The sequence below is a fragment of the Carcharodon carcharias genome, chromosome 12 (genome assembly GCF_017639515.1).
Source record: "Carcharodon carcharias isolate sCarCar2 chromosome 12, sCarCar2.pri, whole genome shotgun sequence".
NCBI lineage: Eukaryota > Metazoa > Chordata > Chondrichthyes > Lamniformes > Lamnidae > Carcharodon > Carcharodon carcharias.
In genome coordinates this window covers 56,198,738-56,211,028 of record NC_054478.1, presented here as the reverse complement: position 1 = coordinate 56,211,028, position 12,291 = coordinate 56,198,738, and positions in this window count along the sequence as shown.

Here is a 12,291-nt window from a genome sequence, read left to right as displayed (position 1 = left end):
ATGCAATGTTGTATTCTGACTGCTTATGGTCTAACTCTATCTTCTCCCTATCTCACAGGCACCTGCAAGCCCAGACGGAGCTCCAGGCCAACCATAAGCCCCAGCCCCCTGGTCACCTCAGAGGAGGATGCTGAGGATGTAACAGATGAAGACCGATCACTGCATTCACCTGCACCCTTCACCAGTGCAGGGATACACAACCCAGTGTGACATGGATCCAGATTAGGTTCGGGGTCACATTCTGGGGAACACTTCACTGACATGCCTGTGCAGCAGTTGCAGACGATGACAGCCCAAGTCTTTGGCACTCCGAGGACTGCTGGAGAACAGCCATCCGCTGAGTCCAAGCCAGATGATGAGCTTCTCGAAGCAAACTTGCTGGAGATGCAAGGGCAGGCGGTGGAAAGTCAGGCAGAGTTGCGAGAAGCAACCAACAGACTAGAGCAAAGGATGGAAGAGTCTGTCTGCGTTCTGTCTGATGTTGTGGCTCCAATATAGGAATGCCTTGAGGTCACCATGGGAGGAATGGTGGCCACCTTGGAGAACTTGGTCCAGCAGATACTGTTGGATTTTCTCTCAAACCTGCACTCTATTGCTATAGACATTGGAGGGATCCATTAGTGGCTAGGCGAGAGGGGTTGGGGCACTTAGACCTCCTTCCAGGCACCCTTTCTTCTCAGCAAGTCAGGCAAGGGCCCTTGGACACTCATAGTAGGGAGGACTAGCAGCTGGATGCTCCAGAGCCATCGACCTAGATGACTGTAAGAACGTTCAGCTGATTCCAATCCCCTCTGCCTGTGACCCCATCACCTCCAGCTGTACAGGTGAGGAAAGTGCATCTACCCCACAGCAGAAGACCCAAAGCAGGTTGGGGCCCCCCCAGGTCTCGGCCCTCTACAGGATGCCTGCCAAAGTCACCAAAGACAATGGGACGTACCAGTCAGCAGGCTGCCTCCACCTCCACTGTGACTGTCAGAGATGCACCAAGACGTAGTGCTGGGCTTAGGAAAATTAAGAAACTTGACATCACTTCTGGGTCACGGGTGTTCAATCACTGTGTATATTGAGCACCTTTGTAAATACACTTGCTGTTCATGAGAATAGTCTCGTCATTTGAAAATGTCATGCATATGTGTCCATATGCCCTCTTATTGCGAGGGTGAGCCATGTTCCCACTCAGTGTTTGCCCCCCTTTGTGAGCCTCATGTTCATGTGATGAATAGCTGACTTATAATAGTTACTCGACCCGTGTGTTATGTCAGGGAGATGTGTCAAACACTTTACTGAAAGTGTTTATAAATTTGTTAGTTTTAGTTTAATTGGTTGCTCAAAAGGATAAATTGTGTTAGTAACCTTTACATCTTACAAGACAACATGGAGTTAGATGTGCTGAATAGCCTCAGACGGTTAGCTCTAACTGTTCCTCAAAACAAGATGGCTGCCTTCATTGTTTGTGTCAAAGCTCAAGACCTGCAGCCATGACGATCTCGCCAACCATGCACGGATCTCAGTGCCCGCTAAATTTTTCTCATTAAGGTGGCGGTGACTGCATCAAGTCCTTTGATGCAGCATTTGTGCTGTTATGCCAACTTTCACTTGCCAGAGCACACAGATACAGGGTTCTCCACTGACCTTTCCAAAGATTAGGGCCTAGTGAATCATGAGGGTTGATGGTGCAAGTCTAAGTGCTGAACTTGCACTCGGTGTTACTGGTTGTAAAGGCTTTCAGTGCACTGGATTGGCACTAAGGGACAGAAGGAATGGGGTCGTGTCCAGTTGCTTGCACCATACTTCTCCTGGAATCTTGTGGCTGTCAATGTGACACAAGCACATCTTCCACATCGTACTTCTTTGATGGCATCCTCATGTGGAAGCTCATCTCCCTCCTCAGGTTCCTGCCTCTCCTGCTGTTCATCATCGAAGGAGTTCTCAGCCTCCTCTATGTTTCTCTCTTGCAAGGGATTCACCCTTTGAAGCACCAGGTAGTGAAGGGTGCAACAGACCACAATTATGTGGGACACCCTCTGTGGAGAAAACTGCAGAGCCCCATCTAAGCCGTCCAAACTTCGGAAGCGCATCTTCAGGATTCCAGTGGTCTGCTTGATGATGGATCGTGTCGAGTTTTGTGCCGTGTTGTATCTCTCCTCTGAGGCATTCAAAGGACAATGCACGGGGAACATGAGCCATCGTTTGAGTGAGTACCTCTTATCCCAAGCATCCAGCATTGTAATCGCTGAGACCCTTCGAACATCTCACGTACCTGAGAGTAACTCAGGATGTATGAGTCAAGAGAGCTCCCAGGGTACCTGGCACAAACGTGTATGATGTGCTTCTGATGATCGCACATCAGCTGAACATTCAGGGAGTGAAACCCTTTCATAAGAACGTAAGAAAAAGGAACAGGAGTGGACCATTCGGCCCCTCGAGCCTGCTCCACCATTCAATAAGATCATGGCTGATCTTCTTGTGTTTCGATTTCCACATTCCCATCTAACCCCGATAATCTTTGATTCCCTTGCCTAACAAGAATCTATCTATCTCTGCCTTAAAAATATTCAATGACCCCGCTCCACCGACTTCTGAGGCAGAGAATTCCAAAGTTGCTCAGCCCTCTGAGAGAAAAAAATGTATCCTCATCTCTGTCCTAAAAGTGACCCCTAATTTTAAAACAGTGCCCCCTAGTTCTGGACTCATCCACAAGAGGAAACTTCATTTCAGCGTCCACCTTGTCAAGGTTGTTCAGGATCTTGTATACTTCAATCAAATCACCCCTCCCTCTTCTAAACCCCAGTGGAAACAAGCCCAGTCTGTCCAACCTTTCCTCATAAGACAACCCACTCATTCCAGGTATCAGTCTAGTAAACCTCCCACATCCAATGCATTTACATCCTTCCTTAAATAAGGAGACAGAGACTACACACTATTCGAGTTGCGGTCTCATCAATGCCCTGTATAACTGAAGCATAACATCCTTCCTGTTAATGAACATCAGGGGCTGCTGCCATGGAGCTCTCAAAGTCACATGTGTGCATTAGATCGCACCCTGTACTTTGGGGAGGCCAGAGATTGGTAAGAAACCCAGGAATCGAGCAGCCTGGCTAGCTTCGTCCAGTGTGAACTTTAAATAATGATGACCCTTACTGTAAAGGGCATTTGTCACCTCCTGATACATCCCTGATCCTCCTGTGGATCCCTGGAACTATCTGCAGACAATAAAATTGAGTGCAGTGGTGATCTTCAGGGTGTTAACTTGCACTTCAGCAATGATTGGATGCCCTTTGGCCCGTTATCCAGGCCAATTGGAGAAAGCACATTAGAGGCTTTCATTGATGTACAGGTAAATATGCAGCAGCTGTGCCTCCTTAACGGTTACCTGCATTTTCCATTCACACATACCTCTCGGTTAATGTTCAAATGGAGAAACTGTATTGTGAAGCCAATGATTCCAGCAGCCTCTCGTTAAAGCATGCCAAAAGGCAGTGGCTCCAACTGACCTTCTCGGGGAAGTCTTCCTCTTTTCCTTCAGCTCTGACTCTATTTCAATATTGTGACACAAAGCAGTTTGAACGTGCCCGTTGAAAGGGCCCCTGAGTCCAGCCTGTGGGCTCCTCCCACACTGCCTCAGATCCCTCCCCTGCAGATTCTTTTCCAGTTTTGATTTTAGAATGTGCAATATCTTCAGCGTTTCAAGATGGTGATGCTGCATTTTTAATTTCAGACCAGCTTTGACGCTCCCCCTGTCAGTGTTTGGATTCCTACAATCTTCCTGGAGCCTCACATTTTGCAGCTAGAACTCCCTCTGCTTATTCTCCAGCCTCCCCCAGTAACCCTGGATCCCGTTGTCATTGTGGTGGACACACCTGCCCTACCCGCTGAACCCATCACTTGATGTCCGCATGCCCCATGTGGACCTCACCCCTCAACATTTTGAAGTTGTGTGCAAAAGTCACATACAGATGTGAAACCCAACCGTCCCCCTTTAACACCTTTTCCCCATTTACAGGCTGCAGATGCCTTCCCTAACCATGACCGTCCCATCTGTAGCCCAGTGCCAAGGCAGACAAGCTCATTACCAATGACTGTAAGACCATGATCACACCCTGCATACTAAGCTGTGCCTTATCTCAATTGAGCACACAGGCCTGCCGCTCCCTGGTGCAGGACTATGATGTATGTATAACACTGGCCCACAAAGCTCCAGGACTGTCTTTAATCTCTCACCATGACTGTGAGGTCCACAAATCCCCAGAACTGCCTTTAATCTCTCATCCCGACCTCTTGGCCCCAGGCCAAGGACTATGACTGTCTTTTGATGAGCTTTCCTGTTCCTTCATGATTGATCTCTCTTCCCCTCCCCCAACCCCCCATTGCCCCATGTGTCTCTGTGCAACCTGTCTATCATGTGTAAGCCTTTCCTCTCCCCCCACCTCCATGAGTCTCTATGTAACCCATCCCTCCTGTGCCACACTAACACAGCCCACCCCCCTCACTCCTATTCCGGAGTCTGCATGCATCCCCTCCCGTTCATACAGTTTGATTCCCATCCACCTCCTTCTGTGTCTGTGTTCCAGTCTCCCATGTCAGGCTCCAGCTTCCTCGCCCTCGATCTCCCCTCTACCTGCCATTCTCTCCCCTCGCCAACCCGTGTCATATCCTATTGATCCTTATGTCTCTGTCAATTCCCCCCTCTTCAACCCCACCATACCCCAGTGTCCTCCATGTTTCTGTCATCCTTCCCAGCCTCCCACCTCCTCACCTCTAATTGTAATGCTGGTCTCTGTTTCAGAGTGCAGCCCTGCCTGATTCCCATAGCACACACTGAGTGCTGCCTTCCGGAGTATGGAGGCACCCACCATGAGCAGCCCAACCCTATACCCTCACCAGCTTGGCATCTTGCTGGCATTGCTGAGGAACCAGAGCAGCGCTGTTGCAGGTAGGGCATTGAATGTTGCACTCACGTCGAAGTTACGAGTGAAGTGAGGGCTGACAACTGCACGGCACATCTTTCCGGATGTGATTCAGACCAGTCTAATTTCCTGTTGACGTGGCACGCAATTGGGAGAGGGAACGTGATTCCGACGAGTAGTGTTTTTAATGATATTCATGGCATGGTAATGCATGCAAGTGGCTTTCCCAACATGGATCAGCGGGAAACCCAACCAGCCTCCAGCCATCCATGAAAGTGGTGAGGGAAAAATTCTGAATTGATTTCCCGTTGGCAAGATTCTGACTTTTGGCTTCTCTCTGAATTTTCCGCTCTCACGCATCACAAATGGCAGGACCGGAAAATTCTGCGCTTTGTATCTACCTGAACAAATCTTTTTATATTTTAAACACGTTGATCATACCACTGCTTGATCTTCTATACTCCCATTGCAATACAATGGTGGATCAGCAATTGATTTGACAGTTAGTCTGAAACAAGGCTGTGTTTTTTGAGGCGTGAGAAAGTTCCTGCAGCAATATGAGATAAATTTAGTCAAAGAAAATTTTAAAATAAAGATTTCTATTTATTATCCTGAGCATGTTACCAAAACTTACTGAGATAAATGGGCCCTAGACTAATGAGACAATGAAGACACAAATACACCAATGAGACAATAACCTAAAATTAGGGAGCTGATGTATTTGGGATAAAAATGGAGCGCAGAAGACCCAAAAACATAACCAGTGAGGTTCAGCCTTGGTAATTTTGCTCTGATTATGGGAGTGCGTGTGCTGTAAGTGGACCACTGATTAATAAAATGTTTACTAGCCCAGGAATAGTTTAGTAGAACAATTAGCAATTATTTCACCTTTCTTTCATTAATATTCTGTGGATTTTGAAAGTCTATCCAACTAAGGCAATAAATATGAAATGTGTACACAAAAATTATATAAAATAGAAAGCCTCAAAATCAAATGCTCCACAGTTACAACATCAAAAAAACCTGTTTTTTAATGTTGTCTTCTATTGTCTATGTAGATACAATACCTTTCAGACTTAATGAGGAGGAAAGAACTGACATACTCATCAAAGTTTGTGGTACAGATTATCCCTTTCTGGAATGTGCTCAGTCTTGGATCACTGATTTCATTCTAGCACCTCAAGAACACCTCACCATAGAAAATAGAAGCATCAATTACTTTACAATAGCTGAAAATGACGCCTTAATGGCCCTTCAAGCAAAGAATCAAATCAGCATGCACAAAATAATGAATGAACTGGGGACATTCATTGAACTAAGTGGACCTCACTTTCAGATATTGGAAGTCGCACTCCATATAGAACAATTACTTTGTGATTTGCAGGAGGAAATGGCTCAGGCGATAGAAGCTGAACTTCTGCAGTTCCTAGTACACTGGGTCTTTATACATGAGTGTCAGATAAATCATTATGATCCCACTGAAAACCTCATTCTAGAAAATGCCTTCCTGAACAAGAAAATGTTTGTGAACATTGAAGCTAATGGTACTGAGCAGGCAGTATGTTTACAGCGATTTATGGCATTGAATGATCACAGGGAAGTACTTAGAGTTAAGAGACTCAGTGAGTAAAATGTAATATTTGTTCCACAACTTAGTTTGATATATGTAATTATTTCACCATCAGAACTCCAGTATCTTAAGCTTGCATTAGTTTATTTTTAATGATATAATTGTGTGTGGCTTTGTGGCAAAGTTATAGAATCATAGGGCGAATCATCCCAGATTTGCACCAAGTGCTGTAGCGGTTGGGAAAAAAGACATTTTACTTACCAGCAGGCAATAGTGGCTTTTCACACCATGTTGTCCCAACCCCGGTGCATTAATTATGTATTCCCGGGAAACATCTGAAGCACGTCTTCAGAAGCCCTATGGTTCGCTCTATAAGGGAGCATGTGGAGCTGTGAGCGGCATTGTACCCCTCCTCGGAATGACTCTGAGGGTGATGCACCAGTGTCATCAGCCAGCATTTCATTGGGTACCCCTTATCCCCAAGCAGCCATCCCTGCTGATGTAATGGCCCTTCAAAAATTTCAGGCACCTGGGAGTGACTCAGGATGTAGGAGTTATGGCAACTCCCAGAGTATTGTGCACAAACGTGCAGTATGTGCTTCCGGTGATCACACATCAACTGTACATTGATGGAAAGATAGCCCTTGCATATAAACATTAGGGGCTGCTGCCATGGAGGCCATATAGCCACATGGGTGCAGTGTATTGCACCCTGCACTCTAGGGAAGCCTGAGATGGCGGTGAAGTCAGTGAATCTTGCAACCTGGCTATCTTCGTCCAGAACATACCTGACATAATGACGGACCTACCTGTAAAGGATCTGTGACCTCCTTTATGCATCGATGTGTTGTGGACTGAGTGATGCCACACTGGTCGCATGTTGCTCCTTGGAAAAAAACTGAGGCCAAGAAATTGATTGCAGCGGTCATCTTCAAAGCCACTGGCAGGGGATATCCTCCAACTCCACGTGGAGTCAGGTCTTCAAGAAGAATATGGCATATGTGATGTATCAGATCTTGGGACAAGCGCAGATGTGCATGGTATTGTCTCTCACTTACTTATAAATAGGAGACTCTTCCATGATAAACTAGGCCTGGTGAGTTGCCCCCGTTGTCTGGGTGTCTCCTCCTGACCCTCCTGTTCATGCTGTGGCTCCGCTTGATCATGTCCCTCCTGCTGGAGCTGCTTGCGAAGTCGCCTCCCTCTCCTTCACTTCCTCCGTTGCATTAGGACCCTGACAAAGGCAACATTGAGCCCTGAATCCATATATGCTTTTGACTCCTCTCCGAAAGGAAACATTGAAGACATTAGTGAGTCAAGGGGCAGGAAAATGAAGTGCAGAAGAGGAAACATATGGAAAGTGTAAGGGCCCATAGTTTTTCCTGCCCTACTTGCATGGTGGCTGATGCCGCCTTGACCCTGAGAGACTAGTAGGCACATAAAAGTGACCAAGATGGTGTTGCAGATGCCACATCTTGAGCCCTGTGTGGGATGCTAAAGTTTAATTGAGATGAGTGACCCAACCTAGCTCTGTGCTCCAGTCTCTGATGTGGCATATTAATGACCAATCGGTTTTTTTAATTCATTTATGTGATGTGGGCTTTGCCGGCTGGGCCAGCATTTATTGCCCATTGCTAGTTGCTCTTGAGAAGGTGGTGGGTGAGCTGCCTTCTTGAACCACTGCAGTTCCTGTGGTGTAGGTACACTCATAGAGCTGTTAGGGAGAGAGTTCCAGGATTTTGTCCCAGCAACAGTGAAGGGATGGCGACATATTTCCAAGTCAGGATGGTGAGTGGCTTGGAGGGGAATTTGCAGTTGATGGTGTTCCCATGTGTCTGCTGTGAGTGGATGCCCATTGGCTCAGTAGGAGTGTCAAACCTGGTGAACAGGTGACAGGCCTTCATTGATGGAATGCCATATGTGATACAGCTGTGCCTCCATCACTATTGCCTGCATTCCCAAATTCTACATTCCTGTGTGTTACCCTTGAGATGCAATGACTGTGATGTGAAGCCACTGAGTTCTGAGTCGCCCTTTAACAATGCTAATGAAGCCACTGGCTTTTGGTGGCTTTCATCGCAAGGAAGTCTTCCTCCTTTCTTTCTAAGCAGACTCCTGCAGCAACAAGAGGTTAGAGGGTGACCCCAGGAAGGTCCCCTCATGTTCACCGTTCCCCCTCACTGCCATTCCATAGCCTCCCCTCCCCATTTCCTACTTAGTGTTCATCAAATTCACCCTTGACCCACAATCCGTCCTTGGTTGAAGTGCTAGTTTCTGAAAGTGCAGGCCTGCATGAGTGCCACAGTACAGTAGTGTTCTTTGGGACAAGGTAGGCAAACAGCAGGAGCAGACCAATCAGACCAACCCTACAGCTCCAGCCGAGTGGTGTTCATCCCAACAAGACCAGCGCAGCACTATGGCAGGTAGGCTATGTATGTTGCACTCATCTCAAAGTTACCACGAACTGTGGTCCAACTTGTGCATGCCACCCCTTTTCAAACGGGTTTGAGGCCGACCTAATTTCCCGCTGGCGTAATGCAAGATTGGAAGGCGTGGAAAGCTTCCAGCGAGCAGCTGTTTTAATAAGCAGTCAGGAGATATTAATGAATGCAAATGGCTTTAACATCACTAGGTGTTATCTGAAAGCTTTGGTTGACTCTGCCTCCACCAAGTTCTCAGGCAGCACATTACAGATTCTACCCACTGTCTGTGTATAAACATTTTCCTCACATCACTTCTGTTTTTTTTGCCATAAACCGGTGTCCTCTGGTTCTCGACCCTACCTCCTTAGGAACAGTTTCTTCCTATGTTTCTTCCTGTGCAGAGCATTCTTGATTTTGAACACCTCTATCAAATCTCCTCTCAACCTTCTCTCCCCTAAAGAGAACAGCTCCAGTTTTGCCAATCGATCCACTGAACAGAAGTCTCTCATCCCCAGAACCATTCTCATTGGGTCCTTTCTGTATCCTCTCCAAAGCCTTCACTTCCTTCCTAAAGTGCTGCGCCCAGAATTGGTCACAATCCTCCAGTTGAGACTGAACCAATGTTTTATAAAAGTTCACCATAACTCCCTTGCTTTTGTACTCTATACATCTATTTATAAAGCCCAGGATTGCTTTTGCCTGAACCAATTTCTGAACCTCTCCTGCCACCTTTAATGATTTGTACAAACACATCCCCAGACATCTCTGTTCCTGCACCCCCACATCTGTCACACATTTATCACACTGCAAACCCACCTCTTCCTGAAGTATTTTCCAATTCTTTTCACAATTCATCAAAATCTCTCCACTTTGTTCCCACCAAATTTCAAGAATGTGTTCCAAATGTCTTCACATTGAGGATATCCTCCATCGTGTTGTGTGGCACTAACACTGTGCTAAATGGGATGGATTTCAAACAGATCTAGCAACTCAAGACTGGGCATCCAAGAGGCGCAGTGGACCATCAGCAGCAGCAGAATTGTACTTAGCCACAATCTGTAACCTCATGGCCCAGCATACCCCCCAATCTACCATTACAACTAAGCTAGGAGCAGCACCAGGCATGCCTAAAAATGAGGTGTCAACCTGGTGAAGCTATAACACAGGACTACTTGCGTGCCAAACAGCATAAACAGCAAGTGTTAGATAGGGTTAAGTGATCACACAACCAACGGATCAGATCGAAGCTCTGCAGCCCTGCCACATCCAGTCGTGAATGGTGGTGGACAATTAAAAAACTCATTGGAGGAGGAGACTCCATAAATGTCCCCACCCTCAATGATAGAGGAGCCCAGCACATCAGCGCAAAAGACAAGGCTGAAGCATTCGCAACAAGCTTCAGCCAGAAGTGCCGAGTGGATGATCCATCTTTGCCTCCTCCACAGGTCCCCAGCAGCACAGCTGTCAGTCTTCAGCCAATTCGATTCACTCCACGAGATACCAAGAAATGGCTTAAGGCACTGGATACTGCAAAGGCTATCGACAATAGTACTGAAGACTTGTGCTCCAGAGCGTACTGTGCCTCTAGCCAAGCTGTTCCGGTACAGCTGCAACACTGGCATCTACCCGGCTATGTAGAGATTGCCCAGGTATGTCCTGTACACAAAAGCAGGACAAATCCAACCTGGCCCATTACCACCCCATCAGTCTACTCTCAATCTTCAGTAAAGTGACGGAAAGGATCATCAACAGTGCTGTCAAGCGACACTTGCTCAGCAGGAACCTGCATACTGACACTCAGTTTGGGTTCTGCCAGGGTCTTTCAGCTTCTGACCACATTACTGCCTTGGTTTAAATGTGGACAAAACAGTTGAACTCAAGAGATGAGGTAAGACTTTGACATCAAAGCAGCATTTGATCGAGTGTGGCATCAAGGAGCCCTAGCAAAACTGGAGTCAATGGGAATCAGGGGAAAACTCTCTGGTGGTTGGACATAGCACAAAGGAAGATGGTTGTGGTTGTTGGAGGTCAATTATCTCAGTTCCAGGACATCACTGCAGGAGTTCCTCAGGATAGTGTCCTCGGCCCAATCATTTTCAGCTGCTTCATCAATGACCTTCCATCCATCATAATGTCAAAAATGAGGATGTTCGCTGTTGTTTGCACAATGTTTAGCACCATTTGTGACTCCTCAGATACTGAAGCAGTCCATGTCTAAATGCAGCAAGACCTGGACAATATCCAGGCTTGGGCTGACAAGCACCAAGTAACATTCGCACCACACAAGTGCCAGGGAATGACCATCTCCAACAAGAGAGAATCTAACCATTGCTCCTTGATATTCAATGGCATTACCATCACTGAATCTCTCACTATCAACATCCTGATAGTTACCATTGACCAGAAACTGGACTAGCCACATAAATACTGTGGCTACAAGAGCAGGTCAGAGGCTAGGAATCCTGTGGTGAGTAACTCACCTCCTGACTCCCCAAATTCTGTCCAGCATCTACGAGGCACAAGTCAGGAGTGTGACGGAATACTCTCCACTTGCCTGGACGAGTGCAGCTCCAACAACACTTAAGAAGCTTGACACTATCCAGGACAAAGCAGCCCACTTGATTGGCACCCCTTCCACAAACATTCACTCCCTTCACCACTGCCGAACAGTGGCAGCAGTGTTTACCATATACAAGATGCACTGCAGAAACTCAACAAGCTCCTCAGGCAGCACCTTCCAAATCCATGATGCTACCATCCAGAAGGATAAGGGCAGCATATACCTGGGAACACCACCACCCGGAAGGTCCCCTTCAAGCCACTCACCATCCTTGCTTGGAAATATATCGCCGTTTCTTCACTGCTGCTGGGTCAAAATCCTAGAACTCCCTCCCTAACAGCACTGTGGGTGTACCTACATCACATGGACTACAACAGTTCAAGAAGGCAGCTCACCACTACCTTCTCAAGGGCAATTAGGGATGAGCAATAATTACTGGCCTTGCCAGCGTGCGGTTCAGAATAGTGCCAATTGTATGGGTTCAGTTCCTGTTCTCTCTGAGGCAGACTTGGTTCCTGCCTCCTTACCCTGCCCCATATTAGTTGGAAGGCAATGGCAAACCACCAAGGGAAATTCAGCTAAGGCTCAGGATGAAGCATCAGCGGACAATGAGCCAACGATCTGCCTGCAGGCAGAGCACACATCACTAACTTCTCTTGTGAGGCATTCTATTAAATGCTGTCTGAAAATTCATCTATACTTCATCACATTTCTATTATCTATTCTATCCAAGTTTATAATGAATCCAGATTAGCATCAACTCCTGGAATTGTGCAGCAATAAAGAGCATGAGCTCAGCTTTGCTCCACATTAGAAGAGGAAAAAACAGAA